Genomic DNA, 22,723 nt, shown 5'->3' on the forward strand with positions numbered 1-22,723 from the left:
AGAGAGCAGGGAGCAGCGCACACTGAGCGCTGGCTCCTTGCTCTCCTAGTTAGAGCACACATCGGGTTAATTACCCGATGTGTGCTGCAGCTAAATGTGCACAGAGCAGGGAGCAGCGCACAATGCTTAGCGCTGGCTCCTTGCTCTCCTAGTTACAGCACACATCGGGTTAATTAACCCGATGTGTGCTGCAGCTAAATGTGCACAGAGCAGGGAGCAGCGCACACTGCTTAGCGCTGGCTCCCTGCTCTCCTAGCTACAGCACACATCGGGTTAATTAACCCGATGTGTGCTGCAGCTACATGTGCACAGAGCAGGAGCCGGCACTGACAGTGAGAGCGGAGGAGGCTGGTATCAAAGGTAAATATCGGGTAACCAAGGACAGGGCTTCTTGGTTACCCGATGTTTACATTGGTTACCAGCCTCCGCAGAAGCCGGCTCCTGCTGCCTGCACATTTAGTTGTTGCTGTCTCGCTGTCACACACAGCGATCTGTGCTTCACAGCGGGACAGCAACAACTAAAAAATGGCCCAGGACATTCAGCAACAACCAACGACCTCACAGCAGGGGCCAGGTTGTTGCTGGATGTCACACACAGCAACATCGCTAGCAACGTCACAAAAGTTGTTCGTTAGCAGCGATGTTGCTAGCGATGTTGCTTAGTGTGACGGGGCCTTTAATTACAGTTTGGGTACCGTCACACTTTAGCGACGCTCCAGCGATCCCACCAGCGATCTGACCTGGTCAGGATCGCTGGTGCATCGCTACATGGTCGCTTGTGAGCTGTCAATCAGGCAGATCTCACCAGCGACCAGTGACCAGCCCCCAGCCAGCAGCGACGCGTGGAAGCGATGCTGCGCTTGGTAACTAAGGTAAATATCGGGTAACTATGCACTTGGTTACCCGATATTTACCTTGGTTACCAGCGCACACCACTTAGCGCTGGCTCCCTGCACTCCTAGCCAGAGTACACATCGGGTTAATAAGCAAACCGCTTTGCTTATCTACCCGATGTGTAGTCCGGCTACTTGTGCAGGGAGCAGGGAGCCGGCACTGACAGCTTGAGAGCGGCGGACGCTACTAACCAAGGTAAATATCGGGTAACCAAGCAAACGGCTTTGCTTGGTTACCAGATATTTACCTTGTTACAGCTTACCACAGGTTGCCAGACGCCGGCTCCTGCTCCCTGCACATTCAAATCGTTGCTCTCTCGCTGTCACACACAGCGATGTGTGCTTCACAGCGGCAGAGCAACGTCCAAAAATGAACCAGCACTGTGTGTAACGAGCAGCGATCTCACAGCAGGGGCCAGATCGCTGCTCAGTGTCACACACAGCGAGATCGCTAATGAGGTCACAATGGTGCGTCACAAAAACCGTGACTGAGCAGCGATCTCGCTATGTGAACAGTACCCCTAAGGGTCATTTGACCCTCTTTCGGGACTTCAGGGGGGAACTCGAAATTTCTGGGATTTCTAGTGTTAACAAGTTGCCAAAACTCTTTTTTGGAAGATGGTGATTAATGGCACCATATATTTAACCCTTTATGGTAGATGAAGATGAAACCAGAGCTCTATGTTTCAGCCCCAAAATTTTGGGGGGAGTGTGCTCCTTTCCAAGCTTCATTTGCAACATTTGAGAGATTTGCCAACTCTTTTCGAAAAGGGGGTCTCCTTGTTTGAGAGCTTCGCGGACGTTCTAAGAGAGTTTGCCAATAGGCACCAACTATGTCACCCGCCGCCAAGTGGTTTCATCCCTGCAGATAAAGTGATCTTTAAACTTTTATTTTTCACGCGGCTAAATGTTGAAAATCACTTAACGCAGCTATTTCAATCTTTTGTTAAATGACGGACAGAAAATGTACATTCTCCCAAGAAGTAAAGGTGTTAATTAAATCCCACTGTGTTTTTGTTGCATGATCCATTGCAGCAGTCTGGCCTGAAAAGATATTTATAACACAGTACAATGTGAAAGGAGTAGATAAAAAATAAGGCAGATGTATCCTTGTTACTTGTAGCAATACATTTTATTTTTATTTTCCCAAATTTTCTACCATATTCCAAAAAAAAATATGTACTTGTAGGTTAACTGGCTCCCTTCGAAATTGATTCTGTTGTATATGTGGATTGTGAGCCACCACTGGGGAAAGGACTGTGTGCAATTCTACGGAGTATGTTGGTGCCAATGTGACGCCCTGGACTAGCCAGGTAGTCACAGGTAGACCCCCGCATTACACCTGTCCCCCAATAAGGTAACATCAGCCAACCAGTAAAACCTAGTCACCTCTCTCAGTGCTTGATGGACACACCAGGGGGCGGAGCAAGGCGGTTGGCCACGCCCACCGAGGAGTTCAAAGGGCCTGAGGCAGGAAACACAGAGTGAGATCAGTGAGTGGAGTGAAGGAGAGTGGAAGCAAGCCTGTGTGTCAGGTCTGCAGCAGTCTGACAGGTCGTAGCCCTGGTACCTTGGCTAGGGGGCATACGATGGCCTTAGCCTGCAGGAGCCGGGAAGACAGCTCGGTGGAACCATGGTGGACCGGAACAGGGTAGTGGCCCGCCGGTACCGACCCGGGGAACTGACTCGGAAACCGGAGCACAAAGGTTGGTACTCAGACCCTGAAACAAGGTCCAGAATCCACTGAACTGAGTTAATTAACTGATTGCGGTCTGGACTATAGGTCCTTTTCCACCCAAGTCCCGACTGAAGACAACAGCCCACCGAGGGGGATAGAAAGCCACCACACAGGCAGAGAGATCCCACGGGTCAGCGTCTGCGGGCAAAAGGGCTCTCCCGACATACACACAGCTGAAGCGCAGGCAGTCCACAGATACACAACACGGTGCAGGAGAAAGGCCAGGACCACCGAACCGGGTGGGGGACCAGATGCAGCCGGTTGCGGGCACCGACCACCATCAACTTGGTTTACCAGAGACTTGTGTGTGTCAATAACAGTGAGTACAACAGTGCCATCCGGCCGCGCACCACCCTGCACCGCCCAGCTAACCCCAACGGGACCCGGGTCCACCAACCCTGCCCACCAAGGGGTTAACATCTTGCTGCATAACATCTCCCCTGGCTGCCCCGTAACTGCAGCGGTGGTGTCTACCTTCACCACATCCCGTGGGTGGCGTCACGAACTCAAGCGCGGCTGCGGCCGTGCGCCTACCTAACCCCCACCAAAAGTGCCAGCATCCCCTTTTAGAGCGAAGTGACCCCGGGTCCGGAGGCGCTCGAGCCACCCACCAACGAGCCCGGATCCGAGCGGCTCAGCTGCAGCCGAGTGCGGGGCGGGACACCAACGGGTAATAAATACAAAACAAATTATAATAATAAACATGGACTCTGATTGGTGGCTAAGAATCCCCTCTATGAGCCACATAGAAATGTAAGCCGTGCCCCACCTGACCATGTATCCTCGCTCTGTCCATGGCTTCCAAATGTCTCAGATCCAAGATGGTGGCGGCATGTCCCACTGTAAACTGTATCCAGATAGATTCAAACAGAATGGTGGAGTGTGGAGCTGTCAGCTCTCAGCTCCACCATCCTGTGTGACACGCACCGGAGAAAACACATGTGTCTGCGTGAAAAAAAAACCTTTACTCACCTTCTCCAGCCCTGCTGTCTCTGCCGCTGCTGTCACTTGCTGCCGACCGCCGCTCATTATGCTCATTGAATATTCACTTCATTGCGGCCGGAAGCGACAGCAGCGGGGAGTCAGCAGGACCAGAGACCGAAGATCAGCATCACGGACAGCGACGCCAGGGACAGGTGAGTAGAAAGTTCCCGTTCTCCGTGTGTTATCACGGATAACACACGGAGAACACGCGTAGCCCATAAACACGGGTCACGGAGGGCAAAACGGACCTCTGACACGTGCGTGAAAAACGTGCGTGGTTTTTCACGTACGTGTGAAGGGGGCCTTACACATATTAGACAAAACTTGGCTTCTTGACTTCTCATATGGCTGATGCAGGGGAAAGAATAATTGGGCATGTTAGTGTGACGCCATGGTCTATCAGGTCATCACAGGGTATTGTGCAATCTGCCCTTCTGTGCAATATCCATCTCCTCCTTGGTTAAGGGTCCCTGACCAATGGTGTTGCCAAAACCAGCTAATCAAAATCCTAGGAACACTTTGCACCACACCCTCCAGACACACCAGTGGACGGCCTGAGTGGAATAGGGTCGCCCACTTGGGGGGTTGGTAAGGGGAGGTCAGGAGTGTCAGGAGAAGGCCAGTGTAGTGTTGGAGGTGAAGGAGAGAGGAGGTCAGGAGCTGGGCTCCTTGGGAGTACTAGGTGGCAGACGGTGGTCTGGGCCTGGTAGAAGCTGGAACCCCGGTCGCAAGGAATCGTGACAAGGTGCACGGCATTGTTGTGGTGGCCTTGTAACATCATTGGGCTGGGATCAGGGCACGACGGGGTACATGGACCCTAGGTCAGGGAGTAGCTTCAGGCAACCTGACAATTCACCCGACGAGAACGGAGCCTTCAAGATCCGCTCTCCACCCACTCCAAAATCGGAGTACTAGCGCAACGAGAGAAATAGGACTTTCCACACAAACGGTCCAGGAAATCCCAAGCATGAACCCTGAGAGCAAGCTCCCTCAGTTATCCACACTAGGGAGCGGGACCTGATTAGTTTCAAGCTATAGGGGCCAACTAGAAGAGAACAAGGTGCCAAGGGAAAGGTCACAGATCATTAGGCAACACCACAAGAAATGGGACCCAGACGTGCTCCCCCTCAGCGGCAGCGGTGTCCAGAACTTTGGTTTACCACAGTTGTCGGTGTCAGCGTTATTGGACTGTGTGAGTACACAAGTGACCCCTACCTCCTCAACGGCACCATCACCCATCACCATCACCGAGTCCCGGGGCATACCCCCTACCCGTGGAGGGGTTAAACACCTAGCTGCTCACACCATCGCCACCGGGTACTCCCAGAGGCAGCGGTGGTACTCCACCTTACCACACACCACGGATGGCGTCACAAACTTTAAATACACAATCCCCTGTAAATACCCCCTTTATTTGAGTGGCCGCACGACCCCCGGGTCCGGACGCCCCTCGAGCCACCGCGGATCCGAATCTGAGCAGCGCCCGGCTGCTGACGTGGGGGCGGCACATTAGATATTCAACATGCCTTATCCTCTGTTTCTATGGAAGATGCGCTGTCACAAAAAGTGACTGCATTAGTTTATTTCCCTCTCCCATTAAAAAAAAATATGCTTATTGAGGGGTCAACAGGAGCAAGCATTCAATTGACAATTATTTCATGGCGCTGGCCAACTAAAAGGGGTTGCCCAGCACTAAATTGTGTATGGCGGCCTCCTGTCTCTCCCTAGACATACAATGTTGGCACTGGTGGACACAGACAGAAAAAGGGCCCCAAAACAATATATGGGTCCTTTGCAGCCTAAGAGTTCCTCACAATGCGCAGTTACTGTACTCCTACTTTGGAGGTAGGAATGGGCAACCTAACCTTTTGGGCCCCATTAGAAAGCTGTTGGCCAAACTATCATCTGGTTAACAGCGACTCCCACAGATACAGGAACATTCGGCTTGGCTAAACACGCCCGAGTGCCTCTACGAGAGGGCTCCTGCCTGACTCCCCTGGCAGCCGCCTACCTCCTGGAGGACGAAAAGATCCGCCACTGAAAATCCAACATGCCTGATCCTTCTCTGCTCCGGCATTCAAGGGCAGATATATAATTGGTGCAGGGGTCTAAAAGGTTGGGGGGCCCATTTGTACCTCCAAAGTAGGAGGAATTGTGCATTTCGATGAGCTTCTCGGCTGCAAAGGGGCCATATATTGTTATTGCACAGGGGCCCGTTTCTGTCTGTGTCCACCAGTGCCGAAATTATATGTCTAGGGAGAGACAGGAGGCCCCCATACACATTATCCTGCTGATATTGCCACTTTAATGTGTATGGGGGTCTTAAAATATTGATCTTTGGAAGAAGTAATTATTGTCACAACATTGGGAATCTCCGCTGATCAGCTGTTACTAGGTCCACAGCTGATAATGGAAGTTGGACCCACATCAATTTGATAGATAGGTCATCAATATCTTAGAGCTGGACAGCTCCTTTAAGAAGCCCTTTAAACAGTGAATTTTAGATGGAATGCACAGAGCCATATGCAAATGCAACTGTAACAAGCTATAGGCTGATATATGTCTCCAAGTCTGTCGACTGATATATGTCTCAACGTCTAAAGGCTGATATGTCTCCACGTCTATCGGCTGATATATGTCTCCCGTCTAATGCCTGATATATGTCTCCACGTCTGTCGGCTGATCTATGTCTCCACATCTAATGCCTGATATATGTCTCCACATCTATCAGCTGATATATGTCTCCACATCTGTTGGTTGATATATGTCTCCACGTCTATCGACTGATATATGTCTCCACATCTATCGGCTGATATATGTCTCCACGTCTATCGGCTGATATATGTCTCCACGTCTATCGGCTGAGATATGTCGCCATGTCTATAGGCTGATAAATGTACAACATTAAAATAGCAACACACATAACCACATACACTTTCCTATAAACCTTAATTTAATCTTAGACCTGGACAGCAACTATAACAATCTATAGGTTGATATATATCTCCACGTCTGTCGGCTAATATATCTCTCCATGTCTATTGGCTGATATATGTCTCCACGTCTGTCGTCTGATATATGTCTACACATCTATTGTCTGATATATGTCTCCACGGCTGTCGGCTGATATATGTCTACGTCTATCGGCTGATATATGTCTCCACATCTAGGACGGAATATGAACCATGAGGACATACAGCCTCAGAAATGTACAACATTAAAATAGCAACACACATAACCACATACACTTTTCTATAAACTTTAATTTAAACTTAGATCTGGACAGCTCCTTTAAGAAGCTCTTTAAACATGGAATTTTAGATGGAATGCACACAGCCATATGCAAAGGCAACTATAACAATCTATAGGTTGATATATGTCTCCATGTCTAATGGCTGATATATGTCTCCATGTCTAATGGCTGATATATGTCTCCATGTCTATCGGCTGATATATGTCTCCACATCTAACGGCTGATATATGTCTGCACGTCTAATGGCTGATATATATCTCCACGTCTATGGCCTGATATATGTCTCCACGTCTGTCGGCTGATATATGTCTTCACGTCTAACAGCTGATATATGTCTCCATGTCTAACGGCTGATATATGTCTCCACGTCTGTCAGCTCATATATGTCTCCATGTCTATCGGCTGATATATGTCGCCACGTCTATCGGCTGATGTATGTCTCTACGTCTATCGGCTGATATATGTCTCCACATCTAGGATGGAATATGAACCATAAGGACATGCAGCCTCAGAAATATACTACATTAAAATAGCAACACACATAACCACATACACTTTCCTATAAACTTTAATTTAAACTTAGATCTGGACAGCTCCTTTAAGAAGCTCTTTAAACAGTGAATTTTAGATGGAATGCACACAGCCATATGCAAAGGCAACTATAACAATCTATAGGTTGATATATGGCTCCACGTCTGTCGGCTGATATATGTCTCCACGTCTAACGGCTGATATATGTCTACACGTCTAACGGCTGATATATGTCTCCACGTCTAATGGCTGATATATGTCTCCACGTCTATTAGCTGATATATGTCTCCACATGTAATGGCTGATATATTTCTCCACGTCTAACAGGTGATATATGTCTCCACGTCTATCGGTTGATATATGTCTCCACATCTATCGGCTGATATATGTCTCCAAGTCTATCGGCTGATATATGTCTCCACGTCTATTGGCTAATATACGTCTCCACGTCTGTCGGCTGATATATGTCTCCACGTCTGTTGGCTGATATATATCTCCACGTCTGTCGTCTGATATATGTCTCCACGTCTAACGGCTGATATATGTCTCCACGTCTATCTGCTGATATGTCTCCAGGTCTAAAGGCTGATATATGTCTCCACGTCTATCGGCTGATATGTCTCCAGGTCTAAAGGCTGAAATATGTCTCCACGTCTAACGGCTGATATATGTCTCCACGTCTATCTGCTGATATGTCTCCAGGTCTAAAGGCTGATATATGTCTCCACGTCTATCGGCTGATATATGTCTCCACATCTAAGACGGAATATGAACCATGAGTACATGCAGCCTCAGAAATGTACAAAATCAAAATAGCAACACACATAACCACAAACACTTTCCTATAAACATTAATTTAAACAAATAAGACTCCTGCACCAAAATAGTTCCAGCAGGAAGTGTTTCCTGTACGTTAAAGCTGAAGGCTCGCAATATCCTAAGCGCTGTCTCCTACTCTGTCATTACGTATAGGAAGAGCCTTTGTGCTCCTGCCAGCGAGTCCTAAATAAACATGTCTTTTCTTTGCACAATTAACTTCCAACCGCTAACTGGAGAGAGGAATGAACCCGCAGCGTCACATGCAGTAATGACGACTCATCATACACGAATATTAGCTATTCCCAGTCCTCATACTGTCGACCACGGAGCAGACGGGGGGGGCGGGGGGGGGCTCCGGTATAATCCGTGCTGTTTACATTAACAGGTCTGGAAAGACAAATCGCTTGATTAATGCATGTAGACAATCATCATGAATAAGTCATTGCTCGCTTCCGACCCGGGAATACAAAACACTTCTTCAATTCCCCGAGCTTCCCCGTTGGGTGACTCTACTGTATGTGCTTTATTCTAAGAATGGCCTATGGTGCTTTTAGCACCTCCTCAAGAAAAAGCTTTTATCACCACATTGATTGGTACTCTTAAAGTGAAGATATTGGAGAATAGACTTCTGGATAATGGTCGTTACATGGCTCTCCTTCAAGCTAATGCTTCACTCATTGTATTTTTTGGGCAAACCCAAGACTACACAGAGTCGATTTCTTCCTTGCTTGACCCCATTGTAGCAAGGGCTGGCCTGCAGTATTTTCTTACTCTTTTTGGGCCTGTAGCAGGAAAATATTTCTATTTCCCATTAACTATATCTCTTGACTCCCGTACACATGCACACTTAGGTCAACAGAGCATGCATGTGTTCAGTAGTAAGTCTAAGGGGTACTTTGCACGTTGCGACATCGCTACTGCGATCTCGTCGGGGTCAAATCGAAAGTGACGCACATCCGGCGCCGGTAACGACGTCGCAACGTGTAAAGCCTAGAAGCACCGATAAACGATCGCAAAAGCGTCATAAATCGGTGATCTGTGTAGTGTCGGTCATTTCCATAATTTCGCACCAATAGGAGATACAATGCTTTTCCTCGTTCCTGCGGCAGCACAGATCGCTGTGTATGAAGCCGCAGGAGCGAGGTACATCTCCTTACCTGCCTCCACCGGCTATGTGGAAGGAAGGAGGTGGGCGGGATGTTTACGTCCCGCTCATCTCCGCCCCTCCGCTTCTATTGGCTGCCTGCCGTGTGACGTCGCTGTAACGCCGCACGACCCGCCGCTTTAGGAAGAAAGCGGATCGCCGGCCAGAGCGACGTCGCAGGGCAGGTAAGTGCGTGTGAAGCTGCCGTAGCGATAATGTTCGCTACGGCAGCTATCACAAGATATTGCATGTGCGATGGGGGTGGGTACTATCGCGCTCGGCATCGCTAGCCGATGCTAGCAATGTCGCAGCATGCAAAGTACCCCTAAGTCACTCCTGGACTCCTCTGGAAGCAGCTTGCCTCCAACAAAAAGAAGACATTAGAATTCAACAATAAAGATCCTTATTGTCACGATTCCTCTGTGCAGAGCATCTTGCAGAATAGAAGATGCTCTGCTGCATTTTCCTAAATTACATTCCTGACCGTTACTATTCCTCTGTGCAGAGCATCTTGCCTTTGGAGATGTTCTGCTGCGCCTTCCTGAGTTACTGAGCTAGCAGCTTGTTTGACAGCGCAGGATTCCATGTTGGTACTGATTACTCAGCTGTTTCTCCTTACTGGTAATTGCTCAGGCTTCTTACTGAGCATGCTCACCCAGAACTTTGCCAGTTGTGTTTTCTGGTTCTGTTGTTGTGCTGTTGCCTCTGCTAGTGTTCTGATCTCGGTGTTCTGACCCCGGATTGATATTTGACTTTTCTCTGCCCGTTCCCTTTTCCAGACGTGATCTCCTGCCTTCTGACCTCGGACCGTTACCTGACCACATCTCTGTTTTCTCCCTGAACCTTTTACGTGCTCTCCTGGATTTCTGACCCTCGGATATTATCCTGACTATGCCTCCGTTGACATCTTGAGCTCATACGCGTCCTCCCGTTACCAGACCTGACTACTTTCCTGATTACTCTTCCATCCATTCTGCTCATAAGTAGAGACTGCATCACACTTATTTAACCCAAAATCATATATCGGGGATGAATAGGGAGTTACACATAAACATTAGATAGGCAGCTGGTCCTGCCGATATCGTAGGTTTGGACCATTTTTTTCTAAGGTTGGATAAACCCTCCGATCTTGGCTATACTGTACAACCACCTAATGTGTGGTATAATAAGGGATCAGGCATGCTGAATTTCAATATGTCTGATCTTTTGTTTTCAAAAGAGAAGCATCCAATTGCAGGTTACTCTCTTTTCGCTATGTAGAACACATGCACGCTAGGCCAAACTGAGTGTGCATGGATATTTGGAGTTATTTAGGACTAAGTGATGGCAATTAGATATCGCACATCTATGGCCACCTAATTGCTCAAGTACACACAGGTCTTAAGGTTTCTCTCCTGAGCTAGGCAGCCCTCGAATGAATTTGGCCTTACCACCAAAGAGTCCTCTCTGAATGTTCACCCTTTAAGACTAACCAAACCAATTTCCACCAGTTCGAGCAATCCCGCCATCATAGCAAACACTAAGGTAGGCACGACTGGCCGACCACCTAATGTGTATGGGAGCCAATAAATCTCCAAAACAGATGATGTCGGGGTAGAAAAAGACATTGACATTAGAGTTTTGTTGGAGGATCCACCAGTAAATTATAAGATCCTCTGCAATATAAAGTATATGAGGCCTGGCAGTCCCTTAGTAAAGGGGTAGCAATGGCAGAAACATGGATCATACATGGTGAATTAGTCCTCTCCGATCCTTTTAATTCCGCAGACATTATTGGTATCTTGCTTTAGAAGTAGAAAAGTTAAAGGGGTTGTCCACTACTTCTACACTGAAGACCTATCCTTAGGATAGGTTATCAATGTCTGATCAGCCGGGGTCCGACACCCGGCACCCCTGCCGATCAGCAGTTCTTGGTACCGGTGGTGGCAGACTATGGCTTGCAATGCTCAGTACCGGAGCTGTGCCGTCAACTGGTTGTAGCCGCGGCCAGGTACTGCACATCCACCTCCTATTGATTTGAGTGCCAGACGGATGTGCAGTACCCGTCACATGGTGTTTGGCTCTAAACTCGCCCAGTGTCATGGCGGCATCTGATGCTGTTCACACTGAAGAATCTGACACTGCACACTATGCCTTCTCTGGTGCTTCTGAGTTGGTATAGGCTCGGGCATCAACCAGCTGTGTGCTCATTAGTGTTCGGGCTTGCAAGAGTTAAATCTCTGCTAGCCTGCTGGTTACCTCTTGGATCATATGTTATGGGAGATCTATCACAGTTACTCCCCGCCTTTTTAAGGTGGTTGAGCCTGTCTTCCCATGTCGACTATAGCTTTTGTTAAACCGGTCCGTGTGCTGTTGTGTTCCAGTTGCTGGTGATTTATTGTGTGCTATGGAAATCCTCTCATCGTCTGGTTATTTCCTCCTTATAACGCATTGTCTTATATCTCCGTGTATACTAGCTGTGAAATAGTGTTTTGGTTTTCCCATTTGTTTATATCTGTGGGTGCAACCACTCCTGTCCCAATCCTTCTTTGGTGTGGGGGAGAGGGGGTATAAGATTAGGTTTTGCCAGGAACAGGGCAAGGAAGGCGGTCCAGACATCTTCACCATTAGAGGTATCTCTGGGATTTCCGACAGCTAGGGCCCTCTAGCCTGAGGGCCAGTCTAGGAGCCCTGGTCCCTTGCTATCCCCCTCACACCCCGTGACAGTACCCGGCTGTGGCCTTTCTCAGAAGATGGGGCAGCTCCGGAACTGAGCATTTCTAGCCACAGGTAGAGGCTGCACCGGATACAGCTGATCAACGGGAGTGCGGGTGTCAGACCCCAGCCGATCCAACTTTGATGACCTCTCCTAAGGATAGGTTTTTAATGTAAAAGTGGCAGACAACAACAAGAACAGCTGATAAGTGTAGGTACCGGGTGTCGGACCCCGGCCGATCAAACATTGATGACCTCTCCTAAGGATAGCCTATCAATGTAAAAGTACTGGACAATCCCTTTAACACTTGGATTGGAAGATCGTGTATTTTTTTTTTTCAATCAGCCCAAGAAACAAGTGACTGCCAGACATATCAGGTACCAGAAGAACAGGGGATTACAGAGAGATTAAAATCCAATCTGTCCGACCCTTCTCTCTACAAATAGAAGACGTCAGAGGACCATTAGGCAAACCCAACAAACATATCCCATGTACATTGCTCAAAAAAATCACCACTGAGAGCGATAATCCAATGGATAGAACAGTTTATAGCCAATCCTTCCACGGATTTGGTAAATAATAATATTTAGGTAAAGGCAACATAACGTTTACTGGATTATTCCACCCAAAAATCAAGTTATCCTCTATTTACATAATAGGGAATAACTTCTTTTATCTGGAACCCCCAGCGATCCCAAGATTGGACTTTGTAAGCCTGAGAATGGGGCTCTGCATCCTCTCCTGAGCGGAGCGGTGTGCATGCTCGGCCTTTGCTTCATTCATTGTCTATGGGACTAACAGAAATAGCCAATACAGCACTTGACAGCTCTGTAGACAATGAATGGAGCAGAGGCCAATGCACACTATTCTGGACGGGGTTCTAGAGCCTTCATTTCAGGCTTCCAAATCCACAACTTTGAGATTTCTGGGGTTTCGAGTGGTGGGACCCCAAGATCAGTAAGTTATCTCTACATCAGGCATTGGTGACATTTCTGCCAACTAAGGCTAGGTTCACACTTTCGTTAAATTGTATCAGTCACAATCCGCGGCTCTGGTAAACAATGGAATCCATTTGGCGGATTCCGTTGTTTCCCATAGACTTGTATTAGTGGCGGATTGCGACTGATGGCCTTACGTTGCATCCGCTGTGCGAATCCGTCGCAATCCGTCAAGCTTGTAATGGATGTCTATGGTGCTGGATTCCGTCGTAATCCGTCTTACAACGGAATCCACCGCTGGATTCCGTCATGCTCTACTGAGCATGCCCAGCATGTTTGGCACGCCCACTGTGCTGTCCCAAACACAAACGGATCCCGACTGAGCTGTCAAAAAACGGACGCCTAGCGGATGTAACGGATGCGATGGATCAGTTTTTGCACAGGATTCCGTTCACAGGAATAATAACACATCCGTTGCATCAGTTGACATCTAAAAAACGACGGATCCGTCGCTCAGTAGCAATGACGGACCTGAGGGATTTAAAACAACGGAAATGTGAATCTAGCCTAATGCTCCATTCCTACAAGTCTGCAGTTGAAAAACTAACTACAAACTGTTACCCCTAAACAAAATGCTACCAATCCGGATGCAGTGAATGAGCGGTATAGGTAGGAATCAGAACCGCACCGCACCGCAGACATGATACTATACAATGCCTCCACCAGCAAACATCACACATAGCGAAATCTGATTACTGCAGACACAGAGAACAGAGAGGACACAACTGTATGACAAGCCAGATCAGATCTAACATACATCAACGTTTAACCCCTCGTGGCCAGGGATGACCTCATCTGCACCGCCATCCTCTATCTATGGCATCAAACAGTTGCTGAAAACAATCAACAAATTAGCAAATTGCTCACAGGATACAAGAGCCTCTCCCGGATATGGAGGGATTGCAGGGAGTGAGCCACATCCACTGTCCGCAGTCACAGCCCACTCCTAATCTGTAACTGAGCCGCTTTAGCGAAACTACAAACCCTATCCCTACAGAGAAAGGTGAAAATAACACAGAGAGAGGGAGAAATAGGAAAGAAAGAAATATATATATTTTCACATGCTGTCTCCCAGTGTCTGTTTTGGCACTCTCACTCCTCCTGTGCTATTTTCACCTTTCTGCATACTGATTGGGTTTGTAATGGTAAGGTTTATGTATATATATATATATATATATATGTATTTTACTGTTTATGTATGTTTTACTAATCTGAGACTAATATCAACCTCTGAACTGTAAGGCGCTGCGAAATATGTTGGCGCTACAGAGATAAAGATGATTAAAATCTACATCTATTATCTATTCTTCCAGCTATCTATCCTTCTATCTATTTATCCCTCTATCTATCTATCTATTCTTCCTATCTATCTATCTATCTATCTATTCTTCCTATCTATCTATCTATCTATCTATCTATCTATCTATCCATCTATCCTGCCATCTATCTATTTATCCATCCTTCCATCTATGTATCCTTCTATCTATCTATCTATCCATCTATCCTGCCATCTATCTATTTATCCATCCTTCCATCTATGTATCCTTCTATCTATCTATCTATCTATCCCTCTATCTATCTATATCTATCCTTCCATCTATCTATCTATCTATCTATCCTATCTATCTATATATCTATTCTTCCTATCTATCCTTCCTATCTATCTATCTATCTATCTATCTATCTATCTATCTATCTATCCTTCTATCTATCCTTCTATCTATCCTTCCTATCTATCTATTTATCTATCTATCCTTCCATATATCTACTTTCTATCTATTATCCATCTATCTATCTATCCCTCTATCTATCTATCTATCTATCTATCTATCTATCTATCTATCCCTCTATCTATCTATCTATCTATCCTTCTATCCATCCATTTCTAGTACCATCTACTGATTTGATTTAGCCTGTAACCATATGACTGTGTATAATACATAGGATATAGTACAGTGAGTAATATGCAGCACACACTTGTTATAATTCACTAGGGTAAAGCTGACTTGAGCTCCTAATAATGATTATATAAATATATAACAATACACATAAATATAACAACAATAATATCAATACAAATATAATAATAATAATAATAATAATAATAATAATAATAATAATAATAATAATAATGATGGTAATAATAATAATAATGATGATGATAATAATGATGATAATGATGATGATGATGATGCTGATGTGCACAGTGTAGCAGGAGGTCAGGGTCAGGCTTCTGTAGAATCCTCCGCTTGTTACATTGTGTCCCTGTAATTGCTCCTCTGTCCATTGATAATAGTTAGTGATCAGACAGGACAGCTTGTCTGCAGCCAGAGTTGTGCCTGTCATGTACAGAGGATGCAGGAGGCTGAGTGCCCCCAGGCTGCTGGTTTCCAGACAATGAGCATCCCTTGAGTGTGTCCCTTGAGTGAGTGTGACCCTGTGGCAGTCCCATGGGATAATGCGCTGCATTGTCCTGAGCATCATGTATAATGTAACTATAAAGCATCAACAAGCGATCAATAGCTGCACGATTTCCCCATGCAATCTACAGATAGAGAATAGGACCCTACCTCTTTGTTGCTGAGCAGGTCCTGTGTGGGGACAGGGGGTCCTTGCACTCACAAGCTCCCCAGTCTTGCAGCTGCACATGGGGTGCAGTCCAGGGTTAGGGGTGCAGGCAGCAGCACTGGGTGTATCCAGAGGACACCACACATAGAGAGTGTGTGCACCACGCCTCTACATCCAGCACTGGCTATTATTCCCTCAATCGCTGTCTGTCTCCACTACACAAAGCCACACACATCAGCCTCTCCTCCCTCCTCCGCTGCTGCATGGAGAGAAGAGCTGCTGTCACACACTGCAATCCCTGCCTGCATGTCACAGCTCAGGGGATGCCCTTCTCCTGCCAGGCTGAGCCCCCTCCTCCACATACAGAACCCCCCACCCCATTCATCCTCCTGGTTATCACTGCTGCAGAATCTATATATTACACTGGCAGGGATGGAAATCACCACTGCAAAGCCAAGTGCTCAGACAGTGCACAGCCATAGGATGGGGAAAGCCAGGGATCAGATTGTTGGTGTGAACCATTATTTTTCAAATAAACATATATATATATATATATATATATATATATATACATACATACATATACACATACATATACAGTGTACATATATCTATCTGTATCTATCTATATACATATATATATATATATATATATATATATATATATATATATATACTGTGTATATAGCGATATATATATATATATATATATATATATATATATGTATATCTATATAGATATATATTATATAGATGGATGTTAATAATATTTATCATTATTATTTATATAACGCTAATATATTCCACGGCATTTTACATCATAGAGTAATAACGCTAATATACAAATTCATATATATATATATATATATATATATATATATATATATATATATTTATATATTTATATATATATATATATATATATATATATATATATATATATATACATATATACATATATATATAGACATAATAGATGTAGATATAAATATATATATTTTTATATATATATATATATATATATATATATATATATATATATATATATATATATATATAGACATAGATGTAGATACATTGCTACCAATTTTTGCACTGTTTGCGGTGATGTATACCGTTCTCTCCTTCCCATCACCTTTCCGCATGTTCTAAATCATAATATGAATATCAATAAAAAAAGTTGAACCGATGATCGCCTCTCTCTTGTGTTTGGTCTGTCTCTTGTTAGCGATTTGGTTCATACATTATAGTTCCTTCTGCGCTGTATATGATGTATATGTATGTACATATGTATTGCTATATATAATTCCTACGATATGCAGATGTTTATGCCATTATTTATAGATGTAGATGTAGATATATATTTTTATATATATATATATATATATATATATATATATATATAAAATTAGTGTTATTGCTCTATGATGCAAAGTACCATGGAATATATTGATGTTATATAAACAAAAATTATAAATATTATTAATATCTGCGCAAAAAGAGCAATGGAACAATGTTATCAGGTTGTATGAATATGGAAGATACAGATCATGCATACCCCTCCCTATAGGGGCTTTACCTGCTCTTATTCTTTTAGCCACAAAATATTGCTAATCGTCAAGTTAATCATCCCTCTCCTTGCCGTACAGTTGAATGCATTCTATTATTTTCTGCTATCAGTCATTTTAGGCATCATGCAACATTGGTCATGCAGCATTTCACCTAATGATTGTCATTGGTGTGTCCTGCGGCACTTGACATAACATGGCAGTGACGTGACCAAGCCTGTGAATTTTGGACCCCCATGGTATTATTTGGTGGAAACTCTAGAATGCTGTGTATAAGAGCCCAGGCTGATCTGTATAATATAAAAAACAGCTTTTATTATACTCACCTGCGGGACGGTCTGGTCTGATGGGGGTCGCTTGTCTCAATCCAGCGCCTCCTATCTTCTTGCAATCTCCATCCTCTTTTCCTTCTCTGTGTGGATGACGCGTCCTACGTCATCCACATAGATTCCGCCATTGCACTCCTGCGCATGCGCACTTCTCTCTGCTCTGTTGCGGGCAGTGCAAAGTACTGTAATGTGCAAGTGCTGGGAAAGGTCACAAACTGCATGCGCAGTACAATACTTTGATCTGCCTAGAGCAGAGAGAAGTGTGCATGCGCAAGAGCGCTATGACGCTGTCATCAGATTTGTCCCTTATAAGACAAATCTGGTGACAGGTTCTGTCATGCTTCTGACTTGTAGTGCTCTGCTCTCCTGCAGAGCCGATGCTCTGTTATATTGTGCTCCGGTAGACAGGTTGTTTCCCGGCCTTGGGTCCTGCGTTGGTGCTGGGAGGGGTCTGTTCACAGGCGCCTAATTGCGGGTGATTGTTCTGCTTCATTAGGGAGCAACCTCACCCGGAATGCTGCCAGTCGTAGTTAGTTCATGTTCTGCAGCAAGTTCTTCTGGCTCCCATAAGTGTACTGTTCTGATCTTGTCTGTCGACCCCGAATCTTAATTACCCTTCACGGCCTGTGCCCCTGACTCTGACGTTACCCACTGGCTCCTGATCTCTGGCTCGTACCCTGACCTCGGCTCCACTTTCTCCCTGTGTTCCATACGTGACTTCCTGGCTCCTGACCTCCAGCTCATACCCTGACCTTGGCTCTGCTTTCTCCCTAAGTTCCATATGTGACTTCCCAGCTCCTGACCTCCAGCTCATACCCTGACCTTTGCTCCGCTTTCTCCCTAAGTTCCATATGTGACTTCCTGGCTCCTGACCTTCAGCTTGTACCCTGACCTTGGCTCCGCTTTCTCCCTGAGTTCCATACGTGACTTCCTGGCTCCTGACTTCCAGCTCATACCCTGACTATGGCTCCGCTTTCTTCCTAAGTTCCATATGTGACTTCCTGGCTCCTGACATCCGGCTCGTACCCTGACATCGGCTAAGCTTTCTCCCTGCGTTCCATATGTGACTTCCTGGCTCCTGACATCCGGCCCATACCCTAACCTTGGCTCCGCTTTCTCCCTAAGTTCCATATGTGACTTCCTGGCTCCTGACCTTCAGCTTGTACCCTGACCTTGGCTCCGCTTTCTCCCTGAGTTCCATACGTGACTTCCTGGCTCCTGACTTCCAGCTCATACCCTGACTTTGGCTCCGCTTTCTTCCTAAGTTCCATATGTGACTTCCTGGCTCCTGACCACTGACTCGTACCCTGACCTTGGCTCCGCTTTCTCTCTGTGTTCCATACGTGACCTCCTGTCTCCTGACCCCCGGCTTGTTTCACTACTCCTCTACTAGTTACACCTAGTGACACCTAGTGATTGAGCATCACAGGTTCCCTTTAAAATTGACTGGCCTGCATGATTCTCCAGGTCAGTACGATTATGGCCATACCAAACATATAGTTTTTAATATACTTCACTTGCTTAAAAATATTCTGAACGTTGTAATACAAAATGAAAATTGGTTTATGTCGCTTTTTTCCAAGACATGTAACTTTTTTATCTTTTATTTGGTGGATCTGTGTGAAAGCTTGGGTTTTTTTTTGTTATCTAGCTGGAGTTTTTGTTACCATTCTTGGGTGCACTCCACATTTTGATCCCCAGCTCTGGCACCTACCCCGCATGGAGCGAACCCATATACTCCCTATGCTTACACCCCCCCCCCAATCATGTATTATTGAGTTCCACAGGAGACAAACTGTTAACATAGACGCACTTTGCCTATGTACCTCCTAGAAGTGTTTAATTGAACTGCACAATCAATCTGCTCCATTGTCCAGGGCATTACACCAACAGAATCTGTCAGAGGAATCTGTTAGTACCTTGTCCCCCGCTCTGCTTTGATCATGCATACCTGTCTGCTCAAGGTGTGCTCATTTTTAGGGATGGAGGAGTTGCAAGTTAGAAGAGATCATTGGATGACTTTAGGCACCTTTGGTTCCATGTTCGGAAAGGTCAGATTTTGGGTCTAGTCTTGTCTTCCTGTAACCAGGAAGTACAACCGGCGACATTCCGGGCGAGCATGCTCCCTAATGAAGTCTATCGGGTTCATGACCATCATGTGATATCCGTCACTAGGTGGCGCTAGATTAGATATATGTGGGGAGAAACCGGGTATCTCGCCGCGCTGTCACCAATCAAACGAAGTGGCTAAAATTATTCCATGTCCTTATTAAATTGCAGGGTCAGGTCAACGCGTTTCGAAGGGCGCAGCCTCCTTCCTCAGGACATCAAGCAATGACACAAATAATCAATAATAATCGAGATTATTTGTGTCATTGCTTGATGTCCTGAGGAAGGAGGCTGTGACATCCGAAACTCGTTGACTTGACCCTGCAATTTAATAAAGACATGGAAAAATTTTATCCGCTTCATTTGATTGGTCATAGCGCGGCAAGATACCCGGTTTCTTCCTACATACAGTATATCCAATCTAATCCTTCGGGGCTGCAGGTGTTTCACCTGTGTACTACGCGATTATTGGAGTTGTGACTGTCACAATGCTTATAGGTGAGTTTTCCTATTCTTCATTGCTTGTTGTTTATCTGATAAGACCCTATTGTGCTCCACAGCTCTATTCTCCTAACTAGGTGGCGCTAGACACTACTTGTGTGCAGTGAATGGAGAGTTAGTCAGATAAGCCGAGGTCAGAAGCCAGGAGGTAACGACAGGACACTGGGAGCAGACAGAGACAAGGTCAAGATACAAGCCAAAGGTCAGGATTCTAGGAGGGTACATGCAGGATACAGGGAGCAGGCGGGGATGTGGTCAGGAGGAGGTCCGAGGTCAGTAGCCAGGAGGTAATGATAAAAACAGGGAGACCGGCAGAGAAGAGTCAAGAGCCACTACTGTAACCAGGAAGTACGACTGGCGACATTCCAATCACCCGGAAGGAGGAGCATCTGCGTAGGCACCTCCCAATACCAGTGTAGAACCCAGAGAAGAGAGACAACCTGTCCATAGGTGTTCAAGACAAACAGCAGAGCCTACAAAAGGCTGTGCACGAAGGAATAAGTTCCTGCTTTGCAGGAGAGCAGGTGTAGAAAAGAGCTGTGGACAAACAAGCGCAAATAGGGTCTTACCCCAATATGTGTGGGGTGGGGAGGGGGGAGTAATCTTACTCACCTGATGTAGTTGTGACAGTCACAACTACTATATGTGCATGTACAACACGATCCACGACTGCAGCCACCCAGTGGCAGATAACAGAAAGCAATAGAGAAGGGTGTTCAATTGCCGCGCCAACAGATCACTCGTTCAGATGATGAAGACCAATGTCACTTTATTTGCATATAGGTCTACGCGTTTCAGGAGCACCTGCTCCCTTCCTCAGGACCGTCAGGTTAAAAATAACATCAAATCTGTCCCACTGGGATCAGACACATCATAAGTAGTCAAAGTGACGTCATAGGAACATCCCTCTTCAGAAAAAAACAGGCGGGAAAAGGGTGCCACGTTGTCAGCTATGACGTTTTACATAAAGACAATAGAAAAACATCAAACAAATAATATCAAAAATCACCTCTCTAAATTGTGAATCACTAAAAATACAAAAGTATATATTACATAAAAACCGGGATGTGTATAAAAAAATGGAATACATGGCGGATAAAATAAATAAAACGTGTATATGCATACATGACCACATAAACTGAAAGAGTAAACGTGAAGTGAAACAGTGTAGAACCCGAAGAAGTATGGGCGCACAGAGCCATCAAGTGCATGCGCTGTAGATTAGTTCCCACGGTCTTGAACTTGTTTGACCTGTCGGTTCCAGATACTTATCCTGGACGCATGCTCAGACCGTGTTTTTCCCACGCTCCTGCCCTATAATACACTGTTGTCATGGGTCTTTGCTCATGAGCTATCTTTGTGGTGGTTTTCCTTAGTCCCTTGTTTTTACACACTTATCTACACTTGCTCCTACCGGAGTCTCAATTAACACCGGTTTTGACCAGAGTTTCATACTCCTTTGGTGGCGACAGAGACTAATGTTGACGTTTCTCCATCTCTGTTTAAATACAGTATGCACTTGATGGCTCTGTGCGCCCATACTTCTTCGGGTTCTACACTGTTTCACTTCACGTTTACTCTTTCAGTTTATGTGGTCATGTATGCATATACACGTTTTATTTATTTTCTCCGCCATGTATTCCATTTTTTTATACACATCCCGGTTTTTATGTAATATATACTTTTGTATTTTTAGTGATTCACAATTTAGAGAGGTGATTTTTGATATTATTTGTTTGATGTTTTTCTATTGTCTTTATGTAAAACGTCATAGCTGACAACGTGGCACCCTTTTCCCGCCTGTTTTTTTCTGAAGAGGGATGTTCCTATGACGTCACTTTGACTACTTATGATGTGTCTGATCCCAGTGGGACAGATTTGATGTTATTTTTAACCTGACGGTCCTGAGGAAGGGAGCAGGTGCTCCTGAAACGCATAGACCTATATGCAAATAAAGTGACATTGGTCTTCATCATCTGAACGAGTGATCTGTTGGTGCAGCAATTGAACACCCTTCTCTATTGCTTTCTGTTTGCAGGAGAGCAGGGCAGAACATAAAAACACAAAATGCTCCGCGCATCGGAACCGTGACACATCTTCTAATGTGACCTATCACACCTCTTGAGCCTTTCCCCACTTTGGCTTTGTGGCTTGGGACTTTTCTCATGAAATCAGGAGTACTGGGAAGGCTGGATATTCGGACGTATGCAGCCTTGATACAGTGTAGATATTCCGTACAATCTATAATTTAGGTGACAGCGTATTCTATCGGTATAATTCTGAGCACTGACTCAGCAAGGCTCAGGACGGCAATCACTTAATCATTTATAAGACTCATCTCAGAGTTGCTACTTGGCAAATATGTTCAGGTTCCTGATATCACATATTTTATTCAGTGCTGTGGATTTAATTAGTCAGGATTTCCGAGGATAGATGGTGACCCTTCTATTGTCCTTAAAGGGAACCTGACATCTGGTACATGCTGCCCGATCCGCGGCCAGCATGAATCAGCCCCTGGTTGTATCCTCTCAGCCAGGTATGTCTGACTCTGATATGCTGCGGCGTTTCAGAGAAAAACACTTTTAAAGTTGCC

General features: G+C 45.5%; 1 protein-coding gene across 1 annotated transcript in view; it reads right to left on the bottom strand.

Annotated features, from left to right (window-relative positions):
• Positions 1-15,826, bottom strand: part of FRMD4B (FERM domain containing 4B) — a 288,020-nt gene extending 272,194 nt beyond the window's left edge. The window contains exon 1 of the mRNA XM_075321403.1: positions 15,626-15,826. The gene's annotated coding sequence lies outside the window, so the exon portion shown is untranslated. The remainder of the gene's footprint in view (positions 1-15,625) is intronic.
• Between the last annotated feature and the right edge of the window lie 6,897 nt (positions 15,827-22,723).

This window comes from Anomaloglossus baeobatrachus, chromosome 8, assembly GCF_048569485.1.
Source record: "Anomaloglossus baeobatrachus isolate aAnoBae1 chromosome 8, aAnoBae1.hap1, whole genome shotgun sequence".
NCBI classification, from domain to species: Eukaryota; Metazoa; Chordata; class Amphibia; order Anura; family Aromobatidae; genus Anomaloglossus; species Anomaloglossus baeobatrachus.